Consider the following 8,506-nt stretch of genomic DNA (forward strand, 5'->3'; position numbering starts at 1 on the left):
TGATGATGATATACACCGTGTCTATATGGCCGAGCAGTCACCGCCAAGGCGGGCTGCGTATACACCATAGCCAGATGGCATGGGCAGACACCACTAGTGGGTGGTATGAGATGATACCCCGGACGCGGGAGGCCTGGACGCGGGCTAATGTTGTGATTATCACACCGTATCTATATGGACGGGCAGCTTATACATTATGCACATAGGATATGATGATGAGTATGAGTAAGACAGCATGACTTATTTCCTTTATACTTGAAAGTCAGATATAGATGATCCATATTGATATTTTCGTTTGCATCATTGTCTTATTTCATTGTTTATGCCTCTCATACTCAGTACAATATTCGTACTGATGTCCGTTTTCTTTGGACGCTGTGTTCATGCCCATAGGTAGACAGGGAGAAGAGCTCAACCCAGATCCGTAGTAGCTGTCAGCCGATTCAAAGCACTCCTTTGTTCCAGAGGTGCTTGATTATTATTTTGTGTATATTCATGTATATGTATTTTTTGGCATGACGGGGTCTTGTCCCGTCCTTGTGTTTAGCACTCCAGTAGAGGCTCGTAGATACGCAGTGTGGGTTAGATGGTCTCGCGAGATGCTATTATGTATATATATTATTTTGATGGTCGAGAGGCATATGTATATAAAAATATTTTTGTTTCCACATGAAATATGATTTTCCTACAATTTGAGTATAAATGTGATAAAAGAGCACTAAATGATCATGATGAGAAATAGAACGAGCGGTGCTCGGTGGTTAACCCCGGGTAACCGTCGCGGCCCCTAGCTGGGTCATGACAAAAGTGGTATTAGAGCAGTTCAGTCCTAGGAAGTGTCTACGAGCCGTGTCTAGTAGAGTCTTGTTTATGGTGTGTTGCGCGCCACACTCATAAACAAGAGGCTACAGGGCATTTAGGAAAAATGACCATCCTTCTTCTTATGAGATCGTTCCATAGAGCCATGTATAAGATTTTATCCTCCCTAATAGTGTGTTGTGATTCCAGAAATGCCGCCAAAGGGAAAAGCTACAGCCGCCCAGAAGGGCAAGACTGCGACAAAGATGTGGGTAGAAAGAGAGCCTCCGATGAATATTGAAGAGGGCGAATCACATAATGAGGCTCCATCTAATACTTTCTCCGCCCCGCCTAATGTGGAAGGACAAGGAGGAGCTCCAGCTCCAATTTCTCCACCGGTTGCTTCGGGTCAACAAATGACCGAGGCTATACATCTATTGACACAGTTGGTTACCGCTCAAGCATAGCGGCAGAATACGGGCCCAAGTGATCGGTCAGCTAGTACCAGAGCCCGTGATTTTATGAGTCTAAATCCTCCGGAGTTTTTCGGGTCAAAGCCAGATGAAGACCCGTAAGGTTTCATTGATGAAATGTTGAGGATTGTCCATGCCTCCGAAACTGAATCCGTGGAGTTGGCATCTTATAGACTCCGGGATGTGGCAGTCTTATGGTATAATAACTGGGTATTATCAAGAGGAGAAAATGTGCCTCCTCCGGGTTGGCAAGAATTTGTAGATGCTTTCATTCGTCACTACTTGCCACCCGAGGTCCATCGAGCTAGAGCGGATAGATTCCTAACTTTGAGGCAAGAAAACATGAGTGCCCGGGAATATAGCCTTCAATTTAATTCATTGGCTAGGTATGCCCCGACTATGGTGGCCGACAAGGGAGACCGGGTACATAGATTCGTGAGTGGCTTAGGGCCACATTTATTCAAAGATTGCTTGACAACTTCACTACAAGATGGGATGGATATATCCCGGATACAAGCTCATGCTCATAATTTAGAAGGGCTACAACAACCACAAAGAAGTGATCGTGATAGTAATAGAAGGCAAAGTAAGAGGGCCAGATCTATGGGAGCAAGCAGTGATTATAGAGGGGGATCAAGAAAGACACATTCTAGGTACTCAGGCCAGTCGGTGGCTAGTGCACCTCCTCGATTCGCAGGTAGGAGATTTGATCTGTCACGACCCAACCCCGTAGGCCGTGGCTAGTGCCCGATCTGGGCACTCAAACGCATTCTAGTATATGGCAGAAGCCGACAAGGCTTTATTTCGAATTTAGATAATTTCCAGAAAAATTTCGGCAGAGTTTCCTTTATTTTACGGACTATCCCATATACCCTGCACGCAGAAAATACCAACAAAGGCCACATAGGGCCAACAAAGCAATATTTAAATATATGCGGACCGGCCGCCGCGGCGAATGGGATCGCCCAAACACAACATAAGTACACATCTGTACAGAAAGACCCCAACCCACAAACATGTCCACAGACCTCTAAACAGACTGACAGAATCATATGACGGGACAGGGCCCCGCCGTACCCATGAACGAGAATATACATATATAGAAGTGGCAGACTGTACCAAAAGATGGCTCTGAATAAAAGAGCGCTCCAAATGGCGGAAAAGATATCATAGACGGTCAGATCCGCAAACCTGTCGTCGGTACCTGCGCGGCATGAAAACGCAGCCCCCGAGGAAAGGGGGTCAGTACGAAATATGTACTGAATATGTAAAGCCTGAATTACAGAGACAAAATCATAACTGGTACAGAACATACAGAAAGTAAACAGAAAATCCAAAGTATCAGATACATAATTCCAAAACATGCACAGTGTGTACAGAAACATATGTCATATCAAATCCGGCCCCTGCCAAGGGGCTCGGCAGACAGAACGTGGCCACCCTCCCGACGCTGGTGCCACAACACAGAAGAATCAGAATAGGGGCATAACCCCGTAGCATAATATGTCATATCAAATGGCTATAGCAAATCATATCAGAACAAGCAGACATGGCACATCATACTCCACAAACCCATGTACGCGTATACCTGCCCTCTCACATCGAGGCACGGCGAACAATGCAGAGGATCACGCTTGACAATATATCCTGGCCCGGGCTCAGTGTGGGAAACATTGGGGCATCCACGAGTGGAGTAGTGAGAGACAAATGCAATTAAAATATCATAAATGTTTTAATAGACTCGATGAGGCATATCAAAGACAAACCGATCCAATGAAGTCGAACGGGAACATAATAAACGAGTTTCGGATATCATAATGGATTACAGAAGTATAACCTTTCTGAAATCATTCCGAGTGTCAAAACAATTTAGCGGACTCAATGGAATATTTAAAACAATGTTTGTTAGGTAATTAGAATAGTAGTCAAAACGTTTCTTTTAAGAACTGCTCGAAAAGAAGAGTTAAGTACATTAATGGCAAAACCGGGAATAGCGGGCCCACCTCGGGACAAACAAGGCGGCGGGCTCAAATTATGCCCTTTTAAGCTTATGGGGTCACCTAAAAAGGTTCTACGGACATTCTATAGCTTTCCAAGTAATTTAGAGAAAGTTTGCATAATTTCAGGGAAAGCACACCAAATGGGCTCAATCTTACTGAAGGAAAAAGCAAGATTTTCAATTGCGGATTCCGAGGGGCAGAAAGTCTTCCGAGGCCCGAATCCGATTCTACTACACTTAGGCATGCCAAAAGAAGGATCGGGTTAGCTTTACATACCTTTTGAGCTTTTTAAGTCTATCCAAGCTCACTTCTCGTTTCGTCAAAAATCTGCAAATGGTCACATTTACCAGTTGTGAGTTATGGATGCCATGATTTCAACTTAATGCATGTTTGTCTACCGAAATTTCGGCAGCACCTCCCCTATACATATAGCACCCCCGATAATTTAACTCGGCTCAAAATCATTAACAACAACATTAACATCAACAACGAACATTAGAAACACAATATGGCACAACTAGTTCTACTTGCCGACAATTGCCATAACCTTCATTCCAACCCAAACTTTCAAACTAATATCAATGATTTCACATTCATTAACAATCAAGATCATCACAATATAGTTTTAGAAACATTTCATATCGTTTTCCTTAAGTTATACACTCGATATACATAATATACAACTTTCCGTCAAAGTCATAACTTGTGCAAAACATCAAACCTTTGGCATACAACTTCATAACATGCTTCAAACTTCTAAACTCATCAATGATCATCACAATTACACACTAAACAACTTAATTCATTTCTATCCCAAGCCAAACACACCTACGGCCATATGCCTATTTTATCAATATCAATTAAATTCATCCAACTCTCAATTCCCATATGCATTTCATCACAATCACAACTAGAATATAACATGAATTCAACACATTATAACCACACCATACACACATGCCCACGGCTACAAGCCATATTCCAAACCCACTTTGCAAACTTCCATTTTTCCATACAATCAACACATTTCTATATACTACAACACAAACAAGCCTTCATAACACAAAGATAAGGGAGAAATTCTTACCTTTTCCTCAAGTCTTCTTCACTTGGAGGTATGATCACTTTGATGATTCTAATGCTTCTCCCTCTAAACCAACTATACCAAGTTACAAAGGGACCTTGAATTAGTGGAAATCCAACAAGAGAAAAAAATTTAGAACAATATTTTTGGTAGCCAATTTTTCCTCCCAAACCCGAGACCTTCTTTCTCTTCTTCTATTTTTGCTCTTGTTTATCTTGTTTCATACTTATCATAAGTCTTCTAATGTATATATTATAAAGACTTGGTCACATGACCAAGCACATGACCAAGAAATGGGCTTGGACCAAGGCCATTATAGCCGGCCAAGCAACCCTCTTTGGGCCTCAATTCATTTCAATTTGTTGACCCCAATAACTTGTAAATCACATTTTGTAATTCCCGAAACTAATTTCCAAAATTCCAAAATTTACCCTTAGCCTTATGCCACACTTTCACAACAATATGTTTTCATGCACAACTCCTATGTCAAATAAAAATTAATTATGACCTTATTTCTTACAAGCCAAGAATGTTTCCAAATTTTTCCAATGTGTTAAAACACGGGATATAACATCTTCCCCCCCTTTAGAACATTCGTCATCGAATGTTAAATTAATCTTATAAGGTCTGAGAATACTTTGGGGGAGTTTATGTTTATAGACAGCACATATGACGCACATTCATTATTGAAACAGAATTAAGTAAGGATTCAGGATTACCTGTGGCCGTAGGGAACAAATGAGGATATTTCTTCTTCATCTCCTCTTCGGCCTCCCAGGTCATTTCCTCCCTATTATCATTCCGCCACAGCACCTTAACAGAGGCTACATCTTTGTTCCGAAGCTTTCTTACCTGGCAGTCCAAAATAGCTACGTGCTGCTCCTCATAAGATAACTGCTCCGTCACCTGAATATCATCCACAGGAAATATTCTGGAGGGATCACCAATGCATTTGCGGAGCATAGATACATGGAATACCGGATGTACCGCCTCAAAATCAGATGGCAGATTTAACTCATAGGCAACATTTCTAATTTTTCTAACAATCTGATAAGGCCCAATATAACGCGGACTGAGCTTACCCTTTCTGCCGAACCGCATCACGCCTTTCATAGGCGATACCTTCAGAAATACCCAATCACCAACCTGGAATTCCAAAGGACGACGCCGTTTATCAGCGTATGATTTCTGTCGACTCTGGGCTGCCAATAGCCGCTCCCGAATAAGTTTCACCTTATCAACGGCCTGCTGGATCACATCTGGGCCGATTAATTCTGTCTCGCCACTATCAAACCAGCCGATAGGTGACCTGCATTTCCTGCCATACAGAGCCTCGTACGTAGCCATCTGGATGCTGGAATGGTAGCTGTTATTATAAGCAAATTCAATCAATGGCAAGTGATCCTCCCAGCTACCTCTGAAATCAATAACACAGGCCCGCAACATATCTTCAAGCGTCTGGATAGTGCGCTCGGCCTGTCCATCACTCTGAGGATGAAAAGCTGTGCTCAGGCTCACCTGAGTCCCTAATCCTTCCTGAAAAGATCTCCAGAAGTTTGCTGTGAATTGGGCACCTCTGTCAGTGATAATAGATATAGGAACTCCATGAAGCTTCACTATTTCTTTAATATAAAGCCTGGCATAATCCCCGGCGGAATAAGTAGTTCTGACGGGGAGAAAATGAGCTGATTTCGTCAGCCTATCAACAATCACCCAGATGGAATCATACTTCCGTGGAGTGCGAGGAAAACCTGTAATGAAGTCCATATTAATGATCTCCCACTTCCACGTCGGAATTTCCATTTCTTGCAACAGTCCACCCGGTTTCTGATGTTCAATCTTGACCTGCTGACAATTGGGACACTGGGAGACGAACTCTGTGATATCCCGTTTCATGCCATCCCACCAGTATAGGCATCTAAGATCATGGTACATCTTCGTAGACCCAGGATGAACAGAATAGCGAGTATAATGTGCCTCGCCCATAACCTGCTGCCGTAGCCCTGCAATATCAGGTACACACAACCTGCCTCTGTATAGTAAGGTTCCGTCTGGTGTAAACTCGAACGAAGTCTTCTCCTTTTCATGGGCAGTGTCTCTGTATCGAGCTAAAACAGGATTTTCATATTGATGCCGCTTGATATCTTCCTTAATAGATGATTCAGAAACCCCCCGGACAGAAATCCGTGTACCTCCAGAATCGGCCAGACGAACCCCAAGATTAGCCAACTGATGAATATCACGTACTATCTCTCTCCTGTCTGGCTGTAAATCTGCCAAGCTGCCCATAGATTTCCGGCTAAGCACATCTGCAACAATATTAGCCTTGCCCGAATGATACAGAATATCCACATCATAGTCTTTCAGGAGCTCCAGCCACCTCCGCTGCCGCAAATTAAGCTCTTTCTGCTTGAAAATATACTGGAGACTCTTATGATCTGTATAGATATCAACATGAACGCCATATACATAATGTCTCTATATCTTCAGGGCATGGATCACCGCTGCAAGCTCCAGATCGTGAGTAGGATAATTCTTTTCATGCTTTTTCAATTGTCGAGAAGCATAAGCTATAACTCTGCCGTGCTGCATCAATACACAGCCCAATCCCACGCCAGAAGCGTCACAATAAATAACATACCCATCGGGTCCCTCTGGAAGAGTCAGAACTGGAGCTGAAGTCAACTTCTCTTTCAGCAACTGGAAGCTTCGTTCACATGCATCGGTCCACTGGAACTTAGCTCCCTTCTGAGTTAGCCTTGTCAAAGGCGCTGAAATCGAAGCAAACTTTTCGACAAATCTCCTGTAATAGCCTGCTAACCCCAGAAAACTCTGTACCTCCATGGGCGTCGTGGGTCTGGGCCAATTCTTTACGGCCTCAATCTTCTGTGTGTCTACCCGGACACCATCAGCTGCAATAATATGTCCCAAGAATGCCACTGAAGCCAGCCAGAATTCACATTTAGAAAATTTTGCATATAATTTCTGATGCCGAAGTACCCCAAGTACCGCTCTCAGATGATCTGCGTGCTCTGCCTCGGACCGAGAATAAACCAGAATATCGTCGATAAATACAATTACGAACATGTCTAAGAACGGCCTGAATACCCGGTTCATTAAATCCATGAATACCGCAGGAGCATTAGTCAGCCCAAAAGACATAACTCTGAATTCATAATGCCCATATCTGGTCCGGAACGCTGTCTTAGGAATATCAGCCTCTCGTACCCGTACCTGATGATAGCCCGACCGAAGATCTATCTTCGAAAAATATTTGGCGCCCTGCAACTGATCAAACAAATCGTGAATTCTGGGGAGGGGGTATTTATTCTTTATGGTTACCTTATTCAGCTGCCGATAATCAATACACATACGCAGCGACCCGTCTTTCTTACGCACAAATAATACCGGGGCTCCCCAAGGCAAAGTACTGGGTCTGATGAAGCCCTTTTCTAACAGATCTTTTAGCTGCTCTTTCAATTCTTTCAATTCTGTCGGTGCCATTCTATACGGGGGAATGGATATAGGCTGAGTATCTGGAAGCAAATCAATAGTAAAATCTATCTCCCGCTCTGGAGAAAGGCCTGGAAGCTCATCCGGGAATACATCTAGAAATTCATTAACCACGGGAACTGACTGAAGAGTCGGCGTTTCTGCTGTCAAGTCTTGTACCCAAACCAGATGATAAATATAACCTTTTCTGATCATTTTCTTCGCCTTAAGGTATGAAATAAACTTACCTTTCGGCGATGCTGTATTACCGGCCCACTCTATAACTGGCTCCCTAGGAAACTGGAAATGAACTACCTTATTTTGGAAGTCAACATTAGCATAACAGGAGGCTAGCCAGTCCATTCCCATAATAACATCGAACTCGATCATATCTAACTCCACCAGATCTGCCTTAGTGTCACGGCCACATACAATTACAGAACAGTCTTTATATACCTGTTTTGCTACAATAAAGTCCCCAATCGGTGTGGCTACCTCAAACGGCTCTATAGGTTCAGACGTTATACCAATTTTTCCCGCAACAAGAGGCGAAATATATGACAAAGTCAAACCTGGATCAATTAATGCATACACAGACCGAGAGAAGACCAATAATGTACCTGTAACGGCATTAGGCGATGCCTCCTGGTCCTGGCGGC

The sequence above is a fragment of the Lycium barbarum genome, chromosome 6 (genome assembly GCF_019175385.1).
Source record: "Lycium barbarum isolate Lr01 chromosome 6, ASM1917538v2, whole genome shotgun sequence".
NCBI classification, from domain to species: domain Eukaryota; kingdom Viridiplantae; phylum Streptophyta; class Magnoliopsida; order Solanales; family Solanaceae; genus Lycium; species Lycium barbarum.